Here is a 14,340-nt window from a genome sequence, read left to right as displayed (position 1 = left end):
TTCTAAAACTCTTGATGTCTCTCATAAGTTTCGTAGTCTAGGTTTTATCTTTGATTCTACTATGTCTCTCTCTTCTCAGATTAATAGTGTTGCTAGAAGTTCTTACTTTCATCTACGTAGAATAAAAAAACTTTTGCCTTTTCTTGATGATCCTACTCTTCTCCTTCTTGTTACTTCGTTAGTCTTATCTAGGATTGATTATTGTAACTCGCTCTACTATGGTCTTCCTGACTCTATACTCTATCCTTTAAGTAAAGCTTTTAACTCTGCTGCTCGTCTAGTTGCTCGTGCCCCTTTCTTTTCTCATATATCTCCATATCTTGTTCTCTTGCACTGGCTACCTATAAAATATAGAATAATTTTTAAAATTTGCACGTTCATGTATAAGTCTCAATCTAAATTATTTCCTAAGTACTTATCAGATATATTAATTGAACCTAAACGCCCCGGTTTACGATCGTCTTCTTCTCGCTTTTTCTTAACTCGTGTTAAACACTCTTTTGCCAAATCTGCTTTTGCTTTTTCTGGTCCTTTTCTCTGGAACTCTCTACCTACTTCTCTAACTATTTCTCCATCACTTGCGAAGTTCAGAGCGGATCTCAAGACCCATCTGTTTTCAAAATTCATTGAGGAGCGCTGTTGAACATCGCGGAAATAGCGCTTTATAAGCTAATTGATTGATTGATTGATTGATTGATATCCATGTCGACTGAACCTAACAACAGCCGACTGATGTTAACGATTACCGTTTATAAAGAAAAAACGTTTTGCATAAAATATCAACATAACTTTGCCAAACATGAACGAGTTTATTCAAAGCCTTGATAACTTTAAATAAAATTGCTTCAAACGCCACAAAACATTTTCGTATCGGATAATTTTGGGAAGATTCGCGTCCTAACTAGCGAGTGAAAAGTTATTATTTCGTGTTTGAAAATGGATTTCAAGATTGATACTTCTTTCTGAACAATTACATGTGAAGTAAGTAGAGTAAGAATTAGTCAATAATATATTTGAGAAATAATATATATATACTGTATAGTGTATATAAAATTTGCATCACCACTGCAGTTTTTAATAAAGATGTTATTAACTACGAATAAAGATTAACAACTGCAAATAGATAAATAACTATAGGGTCAACTAAAGAGTTAACTGAAAATGTGAAGAGGTAGCATGGTCCGGATCTGGCAGCAATTTAAATTGAATTTTATCGAAAGCAGGAAGTTTGTCAACGTTGCAGACACACAAATTCGAGTACCTACTAGGACCCAGCTAGTGCTGCTCATTTAGAAATTTTTAATTCAAAATGACATTTAAATCATTTTTTCAATAATTTGCCTGTCGACGTTTACAACAGAAAGGCACTTTTTTGAATAGAAAAAGTGTGAATAAAATTTAAGTTTTTATAAGTAGCTTCCTACATAGGCAGAAAACAAAATATTTTATTTAAAAAAACGTCAAATTTATTAGTGCAGTGTAATTTTTAACACATCGGCAGCCAATTTGGTCGCGAGAAACGAAGAAATATTCGAAACACTTCTCTTCTTATTTTTCCTAATTTCTTACTTCTGTTGAACCGCCTATATTGGGTCTGCTTTTAATAAATAATTTTTCCATTATGCAAAACATTCGTATTTAACTTGATCAGAATTACCACTGAAACAAGTGTTTGTTATATTTTTGTTAGTGCAGCTGCAGCTTTTAAACCAACATATTTAGGTAAACGATTACAACGACAACGGTGTAATTGAAAATTTTAATAGAAAAATATCAAGGAAGAAAATATGAAGTTTTTGATAATTTAATGTAACAAAATGTTAGCTGCATGTGAAAATTGAAATGTAACTATGTAAGCTATGTTGAATATAAGCAAAGTTAATTATTCACCATAATACATTACCCTGTTATGTTACATGATTCTGTTATCTTCGTAGAAATAATGGTAAGTTTAAGCCCTTGATTAATTTATGCTCATCATTTCATCAAATTTCATAGCAAAATTTTCCTGAATTTCTAAAATAAACAACATTAAGAAGCTTTTTGTTTAATGAACGTTAGTTGCAACTATATAGATATAAAATGTTCAATATATTTCCCAACACTTTACACGCACATCTAAACAAGGATGGGAGCTCCCAGAAATCTTCATCTAAGCACAACATTACAGAGTTAGGCTATATATAATAAAACCGTTCTTTACGATACAAAACAAAGACGATAAGAAGCTAGAGAATGAATGTTCACGAACGTGCAATACACATACACATACACATGCACATACACATCCATGTACACGTACATAATCGTGAAGTAGAGAGGCATCTCATATATGATGACGTTTTGGGGCAAGGAGCATAGAAGCTATAAACTCCAATACTGCAATTATCTAAAGAAAATGTGAATGTGCAGATAAACAAGCGTGAACGAACATGAGATTACTTATATTCACTGTATGTACAAAACAACCAATTTTTAGGCATTCTCACACCCATACAAATTGAAGAAAAAAGGTTGAAAATGTTTAGAAGCAGCAAACTTTAGCTAAAACATTTTCAAACTCTTAAAGGATTTTCACAAGCCATCAAACAACGTGAAATGCCGCGCAAAATGATGCCTCCTGAGTGAAAATCAAAAAGCTGACGCAAAAAACTATCCAGGCTATTAAAATTTCATAGTCCTTCTAACGGCCAAATCAGGTTTCACGGACCACACCGTCCTATTAATGCACCAGTTTATGCTTAGTGCCTCCACTACCTTCTGTATCTTCACTCTATACATATTGATGAGTGTCGGCTCTTACTTAATGTGCGCACTGTACAGCCTAATGTATTTTCAATAACTTTCATCTTCTAGAAAATACAACTTAATGGAATGTTATACATACTAAGTAACTTTTTAGGTAACAGTTTTCATACTAATTTTTTAGCGAAGTATTTTGTGATTATTTTAATGATTTGAATATCGAATATAGAGCCGCATTTGGATGCAGTAGCAATTCTTTTAATTTGCTCGTTCAAGCGGCAAGTTCTCGTGATTTAATCAATTCAAGATGCTTTTGAAAAATCATAGATTCAGTTTTTGAAGCTATTCAACTTTAATGCATCAGTTGAATTATAAAAAATGGTTGAAGATAAAATAATGAAAAAAAGAAAATAATATTCAGCATCACAAAACGTGTGAAAGGAAAGACGAAACGAAATTTTTTGTGCAGCGTAAATTTTAATCCTTTTAGCAATCTCCTTAAGATTTGAAACAGCATCAACAACCTATATATAACCAACGAAACAATATCGGCAACCTATGTATAACTAAAAACATCGACAAACGAACGAACAAACGAACGAACGAATGAAAGAATGAACGTATATATGTATGAATGATTGAGTGTATAAATATATGAATGATTGGGTGTGTGAAATAAAAGGAATGAATGAATTGACTAAATTTATCGAAAAATTGTGTCACAAAAAAGAAAATATAAAACAAATTTAATAAGTTTTCCAATCAATATTCACATTTTAAATGAAAATGTAAATTTAAAAAATCAGAAATAACAATGAACAGATAACAATCAAATAACAGAATCAAAGTAGATAAAAATTAATAAGCAAAGAAAACAACTTAACCGCGAATGCATGCAACTAATGTTGAAACTTAACGACACACACACGCACTGTTATTACACTTTGGCGTGCATTCTCTTTTTTTACAGACTGAACATGCGAGCTAGCTAGGGACATCTAAAGCCTATCATTATTACCTTACATGCCAAATAAAGTTTGACCACCAGCGTCACACGACACTTGTGGTGGCTGTTGTGGCCGGGGTGGTTGTGGTAATAATGATTTTGATGAGGATGGTGGTTTGAGATGATGACTGTGATTTTTGGTAAATATGAAAATGATGTATGGTAAAAATGACGATGATGATGATATCAGTAGTAGAGAGTAATGAAAGTATTTTGATAACGAAAAATGTTTTGCTTCTAGGGTTAATTAATGTTGAAGAAGATTAGAACAATCCCGCCTTTATAAAACCGGGTTCACGTAAGAAGTTACAACGTAAAAATTTGTTAACCAACTTTGGTAATAATCATAAAATGATAACAACATGACGATAACAACATGATTGGTGATGACTTTGAGTGTTTTGATCACAAACTTGATAAATTTAACATGTTTGGACATGATCAAAAGCCTGATATATTGAGCATCGGCGAAAGGATAACCCAGATAGGAAGGAAGAAATTAATAAAGTTGAAAAATTATGACATAAATGATTTCAGTGCGAAATTAAAAAATATTTATACAACGTAAATTTTGATAATTTTTCACAATATAAAAAAATTGAAACTTCACATTAATCATTTGATGCTAGAAATAAAAATATTTTTTCCTTGAAATAATTTTAAAAATACCGATTAAAATATTTTAGTACAGAATTCAATTAACAGGTTGATAAACTTTTACTAGGAAACTGTGATCAAAAAAAATATCTAGAGAAATAGATACATAGATAAAAAAATAAACATATAGATACATAGATTGATGGATAAACAAACAGAACGGTACAAAAATAGATACATAAACATGTATAATATATATATATATATATAATATATATATATATATATATATATATATATATATATATTATAGAAAAACAGATTAACATAACATATAACATTTAAATAATGAGAGTAGATTAAACTCCAAATGCTCATATCTACTATGTGATAATAATTTAAATATCCAAAAAACAATAATAATATGAAATAGTAATGTAAAATAGTAATTAATAAAACATAATTAAATATAAATGTAGATAAAAAAATAAAAGAATAGATAAATATAAATACATACAGATGAAAAGATAGATACAAACTCAGATATAAAGATACAGAGATAGAGAGACACCGGCACTCCAATGATATTCAATTTTATATCGCTGATTGAAAAGCAGGCGACAACGTGGACAATGTAATGTGCAATTTGTTTCATGCCCGCTGGTTCTATAGCTGCATTATCCTCCTCATCTCCATGTTTTTGTTTTTGTTGTCGTCGTCATCCTTGCTTACGTCATCATCCTTGCTTACGTCATCATCCTTGCTTACGTCATCATCCTTGCTTACGTCATCATCCTTGCTTACGTCATTATCATTAATGTAACCGTTATCAATTATAGTTATTGCTATCGTCGTTTTGGCCTCTCTGTTCATCGTTTGAGTTTGTATTATCATCATTGTCATCATCTGGAGCACTGCTGCTGTTATCGTAATCACCTAATTAACTATCATCATCGTCGTCGTTCTCACCCTCACCCTCATCATCACCATCATCTTCAATCTCATCACATTTAACGTCATCGCAACATTGCTTTAGAATGATATGGACGATATCATCATCATGTTAGTGATACACGATAGTGATACTGAGATACTGATGACGGTGATAGCAATCAAGGATAATGATAATTAAAACAGACAACTGTTATAGTAGACACTGGGCACGGGTTGTCATATCAGCAATAAATCATTATAATTACTATGATGACGACCATGATGACGTCATCTGCATTAACCAATAAGAAGACGGCAATGAAAATAGCATTATGAGTTGGGATTATGCTAACGACGAAAATGATCAAGATCGTTTTGTTAATAATAATAATAAATCAATAAAAAGTCATTATTCATCGTTATTATGTTAAGATAACTTGATGTCCACCGAACATGAAAGTTTCAATCAAAACGAGGATGAAGAAATAGACAAAATTAACAGCGACGAATATGATAAAAATTTGAAGATAAGGACGATGACAAAGTTATATTAATTATTACGAAAACATTTTTTAACAATACTAATTTTTCTATTTTTCTTTGTTTTAATAGCAAAAAGCATATAAATAAATAAAACCACGTCATCACACTCATCATGCAATTGGTGGGGATAACTTCGTATTCGAACACGGTCACGGCAGCAGTAGCAGTAGTGGTGTCAGGCACGTTAACCATTACACTGTTCTGCCGCTTCAACATGTGGAAAAATTTATTAATATGGCGATTGTGATAATTCTGACAGTACGATGAGTAAATGATAGCATGAAAAACACGAGATGATAAACATGATGACGATATCTTATTATGGTGACGATGATGATGACGATGACGATGATGGTGATATTACTGAAATGATAATAAAATAATATAACGTGATGAAGATGACAGTAACAGTATGACACTAGGTTAATATGATGATGACGATGATAAGATAACTGAGATGATAATATGATGAACTCGACGATAACGCGATGAGTAACGACTTGATCATCATGTATGCATAAGGAACCCTATCAATTTGACTTGCCCCAGGCTCAGCAACTGAATTGAATTGAAAATATATTTATAACTTTGTGCATGTGAATATAATTTATATATATATATATATATATATATATATATATATAATTTATTAATATAGTATTATTTTTCATTGACATATATACATAATATTATTATGCATTTGACCTATTTACATATATAATCTAATTTCAATAGATCACACTTTCATAAAAAACCAAGAAAAAGTCATGGAAAAATTTATACTATTTCTTTAAACAACAAAACGTTACAGTACTCTGAAACAAAATCAACAAAATAGCAAAATAAAAATACAATACAATTGTGATAGTACCATTGCAAAAACAAAAATAACAACAAAATAAATGAGAAGATACAATACAAAATCAGAGTAAAAAAATTTCTTTAGAAATAATATAATAAAAATAAATGATATGAAGCAATTGTACCAGGAGTATGAGAGGATATTAAGCATGGTAAATGACGCAATGTATGCAGAGCATGACTGAAGCGTGTAGGACCAGAGGCTTACTCGATCAATGCTTTCTATACCATTCCATGTACATCTAACTATCTATGCTTCCTATCTATTACATTATATGACGTATTATGGCTGTCTCTCTGTGGCTTTCTATTTGCAGTTTGTTTCATTTTTTGAACAATTTTCTATAAGATTTTCTCCTCCTAAAAATAAAAAATCTTTTTGATTGATACAGAATTTGCTCCTGAAGGAAGCCACAAAGTTTCGTTACCGAAAAAGTTTGGAATTATTTTTTCAAAGTTGATAAACCCTGAGAAAATGTTCTGTGCAAATTTCTGCTTTAGAATGTTCCTACTAATCTTGTTCAAGCAAAAAATTGAGTTTCAGTTATTAAATTTATTTTTGCAAACCTTCATCTTTATAATAATGAAAAAATTAAAACCTTCTTACGAGCAAGAAACAATTTTGCAGTTACTTTAAAAAAATTCAGATGAAAACACTAATCAGGTTTAGTAGACATTTTAAATAAAAGTTATCTATATTTGCCATATTTTCTAAAAAAAATCAATCATTTAAATACAATGAAAAGCAACAGTTTTAAAATGCAAAAAAAAACTAAAAAAAAAAACAGAAAAAAATCTGAGAGGCATATCGACATTAAAAAAAAGTTTAATGTCGCCGGCTGAGTAGGAATCATTTTTCAGGAGTTAATCTCTAATCCTGATGAATGCGGGTATAACTTGATAATGTATGGCCATAACTTTGCTCATGCTCCTTCCATAGAAAACCTGCCACTGCCAAACAGCCACGTTCACATTCGCTTAAGTGTTTGTTCGTTCTTTCTGCCTGATTTACTAGAGTTGGCTGGAGTTTTTTTTTCAATAAAATATGATAAAAGTGATGTTGTTCATGATGACAAATGTGATAAATAGTGGAATGATAATGTTTTTGTTACTGTTGTGACAATCGCAACTGTCTTTAAGGCTGTTGCAAGTTTTGGAAAGTAGAAAAAGTCTTCACAGCAAACATGAGATGAAATTTAAATATAAAATCTATGCGTTATTTAAAAATTTAGGTGATGAAAAAATTTTTGCTTACTATATTTTTTATGAGCAAACAATTTTTAAGTTTTTTTTTTCCAAAAACTCTAACAATGATAAAAAAAAATGTCTCAAGTATTTAAAATATTCCCTCCAAAAGGACATTCCGTGGCGATTAATTTGATGAATAAAAAAAAATCATACAAATTTTTGTAAAATTTCATTGAAAGTTTAAACGTTAAAAAACTTTTTAGAATAGATCAGTATGAATATAAATGAAAACCTACATTAAACCCTTATAACAAAACGCATCACACTGTACACCACCATATGCACGGATGGCTCGTCGCACGAGCAAAATCTTAAAGACAAACACACTCCAATGATTTTCATTATTTTCTCATTAATCTTACTTTAAAAATTTCAACTCCTGTGCGTGAACACATCGTATACGCATGAATATGCGTGTGTGTATGCAAAAGGAATAGGAATGAAAAAATTATACGGTACTAAAAGATGAAAGACTTGTATGTAGAACTAGATATATCTGATGATATGACGACTTTGACGATAATGATGATGCTGTTGATGTTGATTATAGTTGGTGTGGTATTGCAGAGTGAATACACTGATCATCTGAAGTTTGAATTAACGGCTGACACGTAACCACAGTTCAATTTTTGACAATCTCAATGAATCATACGCAAGACAAACATTAATCCTTCATTCATATGAAATATTCATCTTTCAAAATTATCATATTCCATTATTTCATTTTATTGAAGTATCTCGTTAACATTAAATTCATGGAATTGGAAATGTTTATGAAAAGAATGAAATATGTTCAGCAGCGCGTAACGCGCGAAAATAATTTTTAGTGGAGTAAATTCTGTAATTTGGACTAGATTGTTTTGAAAATCATGAAAGTTTTAATATCATTATTTTTCTGCAATTCTTCTTTCCAATAAGGCGGTTGGTCATTTGTTGAATATATTCAAAACACTGCAGCTGAAACAAATTCACGTTATCTCAAGCATTGATATTAATAACATAACATAGCAAAATCTTTACCGGTGTCTACAACAGCACATAATAATTAAATGTAAATAATTCTGACCTTGCTGCACTCAGTTTCCGGAATTTAATTTTTAATTGGTCATAGTTTGCTTTGAAATAATTGAACCTAAATCGTTTGTTGTTAATTTGATCTGGTTGTTCCCATTTTAACTTGAATCTTAGGATTTGATGGTCACTGGAAAAAAAGTGTTCTCCAATTTTTTCATCCTGGACAGGGTTGTCATTGGATGTTATATTTATTTTCTATGCTAATAGGGGGGGGGGGCATTAAGAATTATAAGACAAAATATAATGTTTGAAACTCGTCTTCAATAAAGTTATTTTGTGATCCTTTACAACTTAGCAAAACTTTTTCGAAATATTAAAGACATATCAAACCAACAAAAACAAGATACTGAAAAAATTACAAATCTCTAATTGTTCTTCCAATAGAAACGTTCATGCATTCTTGTCAGCTTTTTTTGTTTGTTATCTTGATTATTTACGATCGATACATCAGAAATAATATCAGCAATAGAAAATAGACCCTCGGCGTATTATCTGAAACAAAATTTATAAAATTGGGAAAGAGCGATACTTTATGCATGAACTTGCACCAAACGCATAATTTTTTCAATATTTTCATCGTTCTGCTTATTTCTATTAAAAATCTCTCAAAATTCTGCAGAATTTCGTCTGATATTTAAAAAATTTTTGTAATGCAATTATGGACATTTGTAATCTTTTGTTATCTTAATCCGTTGGTAGCAGCGATAGAGATTGTTTTGCATAAATTGGTGTACGTGTATATCTCAGCACACAAGAGACGCTTGGCTGAAAAAAGATTTCTTCTGTATTTTAATGTCATCGTTAGTGTTATCATTGACGTCGTTAGATTTAGCGAATTTGTTGTCAACGACAATTAGTTTTTACGTTTGAAATTTAAATATCATATAATTTCTTTAAATGATTTCGTGCAAATAACAAATATTTGTTTGAAGTTGATTGATCCAAAAAATACTTCTAATCTCACCTATGGGGTTTCAGAATTATAATTGGTGTTAAAAATGTCCATTGCTTTTGTTTGTTTTATTTTCATTAGAAATTCAAATTAGGAAAAAATTAAATCTTTTACTTTTTTCCTAATTTTCTTCAATTCCGGTGATATTTCAATAACGAGGAAATTAATAAGCTTTATAATTTTTATGTTGCGTGAAACCCCAAAATGTATTTGCTATCGATAATAACGCTGAAAAAATTTGATTAGATTGCCACTAATGTAGTTTGCAAAAAGGTTGTTACACAACAAATAATGCTTTCTGTTTATTTATGTTCTACTTTATTCATTTTTGCATTGAATGGCCGGCGCCAGGCATTAATTTGTATGTGCGCTCACACAATTGTTCATCAAATTGACGTGGATTTCCTAGCGACCGCAATCGCTTTTTATTGTCTGCAAATTTGTGAATAGTGGTCGGTGCTGCCACTGATGCAATTTTTGTTTTCACATGTCTGCTTTTGGAGTCATGCCGCTTGTAGGCTGATTTTTATTTCATTCTGATTTTACATGTTGGAGAGTATACTTTGGTTGTTTATAAATTTTTCAAATCAACCAATTAATTTTTATTTCTGTTATTTTGTTTGATGAATATTGAAGTAGAAAGACAGTTTCGAAGCAGGCAACAAAAATGTGACAGCAGCTTTGATACCAGGACATTGTGCAGTTGAGGCGAACGAAGAAGTGGACAAGACGGCAAAGAAGGGCAGGTTCCTCCTAAAATCCAACAGATTAAATACGCAAGATATAACACAGATGTTAATAAATCAGTTGGTACCAGGAAAGGATATACAACACGATAGATGTGAAAAAGTTCATACAAAATTTATTAACATTTGTGAGGAGAACCTCTATAAGCAATCAAGAACCGGACCTCAGCCATTTTAGAACGGGTCACCACATGAATCTTCGAGACTACAGAGCGAGCACGCATTGGCATAATAAATGAAAACCAATGCAGATTGTGCGGTGAAGCAGAAGAATCGGCCCAACACTAATAGATGGAATGTCGGAACGTGCAGGAGATGAGGGACAGGTATGGTTTCGGTGCACGGCTTGGGTGAATTGAGTGAGCGTCCGATAAAAGCTGTGAAGATGAAGGCAGAAATTCTGGAAAAACTGGGAAGAGAGTAATCGGTCGATCAGCGAGCAATAAAAAACTACAGCAACAGCAACACCAACAACAACACCAAAAACAAAAAACATTAACAACAACAACAACAACATACATATTGTTATTCAATAATCTATTGACTCATCTGTCCAATAAGCAATCTATCGTCTTTGACTGCATCGTGTGTACGTTTGTGTTTGTGTGTGTGTGTTATATGTTTTATGTCTATTGTTTATCTGTTTATACTTAAAATATTCTTTGAGTGTAAATTGTGATAAACTTATTACAGGCAGTAATACAATAGTTATAATTTTCATAAACACGCTGACTGAAATGCAAACAAACTAGAAACCTGAAATATAGCAGCGCAGGAACTGAGCATCAAGCAATTACACACGCACACATGCCATTTCATAATAGAATTACTGCGTCTACAGGCAAACATCCTCACTGACGTCATATCCAGTAACTAAGTCAACAGTCGGCAGAGATCAGACAAAATGTGGGACCCTGGTGTGTGCCAAGCAACTGAAAATCATTACATGCTATTTGTAAAATCTACTAACGCGGCTTCTTCATGCTAGCCTTTGTCATGCATTTTAACAAATTTTTCAAACTCATCTCACTCTAAGGAATATGTAGTAATATGTAGTGGAAAGCGGTTATATGCAGTCGTGGGAGTTTTATTTTTCACGTGTTTACACTTTTTTAATCTTTAATACATGTCGAAATTTGTGAAAATATTGTCGTTAGGTGGCAGTTCATGGATGCGAACATCACTACACTGAAAAATAGCATTAACACAACGGTGCCAATCCTCAATGAAGATGCTAATGATACTAATTATTATTAATTAATTTCATTGGATCGAAAAAATCCATGAATAAAAACTTTGCTATTATTTTTGATAAAATACAATAATTTATTCTGAGAAGTAAATTTTGTTACGGGCTGATATTGTTTTCATGAATAATATTGTTTGAATAAAATTGTGGCTGTAGTAACAATTATTATTATTAGTAGCAGCAGCAGTAGTAGTAGTAGTAGTAGAAGTAGCTGTAGTAGTAGCAGCAGTAGTAGTTGCAGCAGCAGCAGCAGTAGGAGTAGTAATAGTGGTAGTAGTAGTAGTAGAAGCAGCAGTAGTACTTTCAAAACTATGCGATCTCACTAGGAAAATGCTGATTTAGAACGTGAAGGAGAGTTAATTATATTTGGTTGGTGGCTGTTATCATTTTTATTCATTGTTAGTTTTATCATAGAATAATTGAAAAACGTTGGCACTAATGTATGAAGTATAACATAATGGAACGCTAATTATGCTATAATGGTATTAGTGATGATAGTGAGGATGATGAAGATGAGGGTGAGAATGTCAGGATGATGACGACGATGACGCAGATGATGACGATGACCTCGTTAACGACGATTTTGTTGGTAACGTTGTTGGTGGTGATAAAAGCAAGAATAATTGCATTGTTTTTGACGATGATTTTCAAGGATGATGATGTTTGTGTTAGCAGTTTCTTTGGTTGTCGTTATTATTAACATCTCAAAATTATATTACGATGTTTAATTTTAATTTGTGAAATTCTTAATGAACGCAACGACGTAAATTACAACAGTAGTGACAATGAACGTAGCAGCAATACTATGTACTTTAGTACGTTGAACAAGTAGATCAACAAACAAACGAACGAACGACAATAATTTATAACTGACTTACGAACAATTCAAATAGTAATTTGGTCTACAGTGATCAAAACTAAAATTCCTTAACAAACATTATACAGCAACAATTTGTACCATGGCTTAATATTCAGTGCAATAAAAATAACAGGAGAAATAAGCATTGGTAGGCTAACGCTAGCAGGCAGCGTGAGATACAAGGCAATTATGCTATAATGGTCTTAATGATTCATTATTAATTAAAATTCATTAGCTTCATGTCAGTGACTGCCTCTGTTTGTATGGCAGCACTGGCTGAACTGTTCATTGTGTTGTATTAATCCTTGTACAGAAAGTATAAAAACTGGAAATGACTATGGTTGCTCGTTGTTTCTAATACTGTTAAGAGCAACATGATAAAAAAAAGTTTATGATAGGATAGATCGTTTAACATGAATTATATTTATTGGAAAATATTTAATTTAATTTAATTTAAATATTTAAATTTAATTTAAATATTTGTGTTAGTGTTTTCGTGAATGACATTTGAAATTTGAATTTCACATTTTCACGTGCAATATTTGAAAATTTGAATTCCGATGTTTGGAACTGTAATGAAATGTCTGTGTAGTAAAACTATAGATACCAGACAAAAATAAATCTCAAAATTAGTTGTTGTGATTCAATATAGCACACACCCTTGAATTTCTAAGGAACATTCCTCAAAATAACCAACGAGAAAGAAACATTGAATGATCTGAGTGTTTCATCAAGCTCTCGTATAAACTCCACTCCGACAAGCACAAATATTTCAACGCTTTCCAATTAGCCAACAAAACGAAACGAAACAAAACACACACACACACCACGCATACATACATTACATACATACATACACGTTAATCAGGCACCACACACACCACACACGTACACACATGCATACATTCACACGCGCATATACTTATGTTATATTATATATATATATATTCATATATATTATGTATATCATATATATTATATATATACATACATATATATATATATATATATATATATATGTATCGATGTTTATATACGTATTATGTGTACGAGATCACCTATGTAAATTTCTATGTCTAGGAATGTGTTAGAAGTATGTTTCCGATATACTCCATTCATTGTGTACACTGCCTTCAACAATGGCATAATTTTTTCATCACTCTCAAATTTAGAGAAGTGCTATAGAAATTAGTTACACTGACACGGATTATGTGCAAGTTGGTAAAGTAAGGCACATAGATGCACGAACGAAGGAACACATACATCTAGATAAACATACACACACATCCGTATAACGTCTACTATAAATGTTTACGCATACACACACGCACACGCATAAACACACACACATGTGCTTAATGTGTGTGTGTGTGTTTGTAAAGCTCCTTTGATAAAAAGCTCTATATAAATGATTATTATAACAACATTATTAAATAATGTAATAGAAATATTGAAAATAATTGTTTTAATAATAAATAATTTAATTACAGAAGCACACTTAAAAACGTGAAAACGTACCCCCATAAA

The sequence above is a fragment of the Helobdella robusta genome, assembly GCF_000326865.2.
Source record: "Helobdella robusta unplaced genomic scaffold HELROscaffold_2, whole genome shotgun sequence".
In the NCBI taxonomy this organism is placed as follows: domain Eukaryota; kingdom Metazoa; phylum Annelida; class Clitellata; order Rhynchobdellida; family Glossiphoniidae; genus Helobdella; species Helobdella robusta.
Note: the sequence above shows the minus strand (reverse complement) of the source record.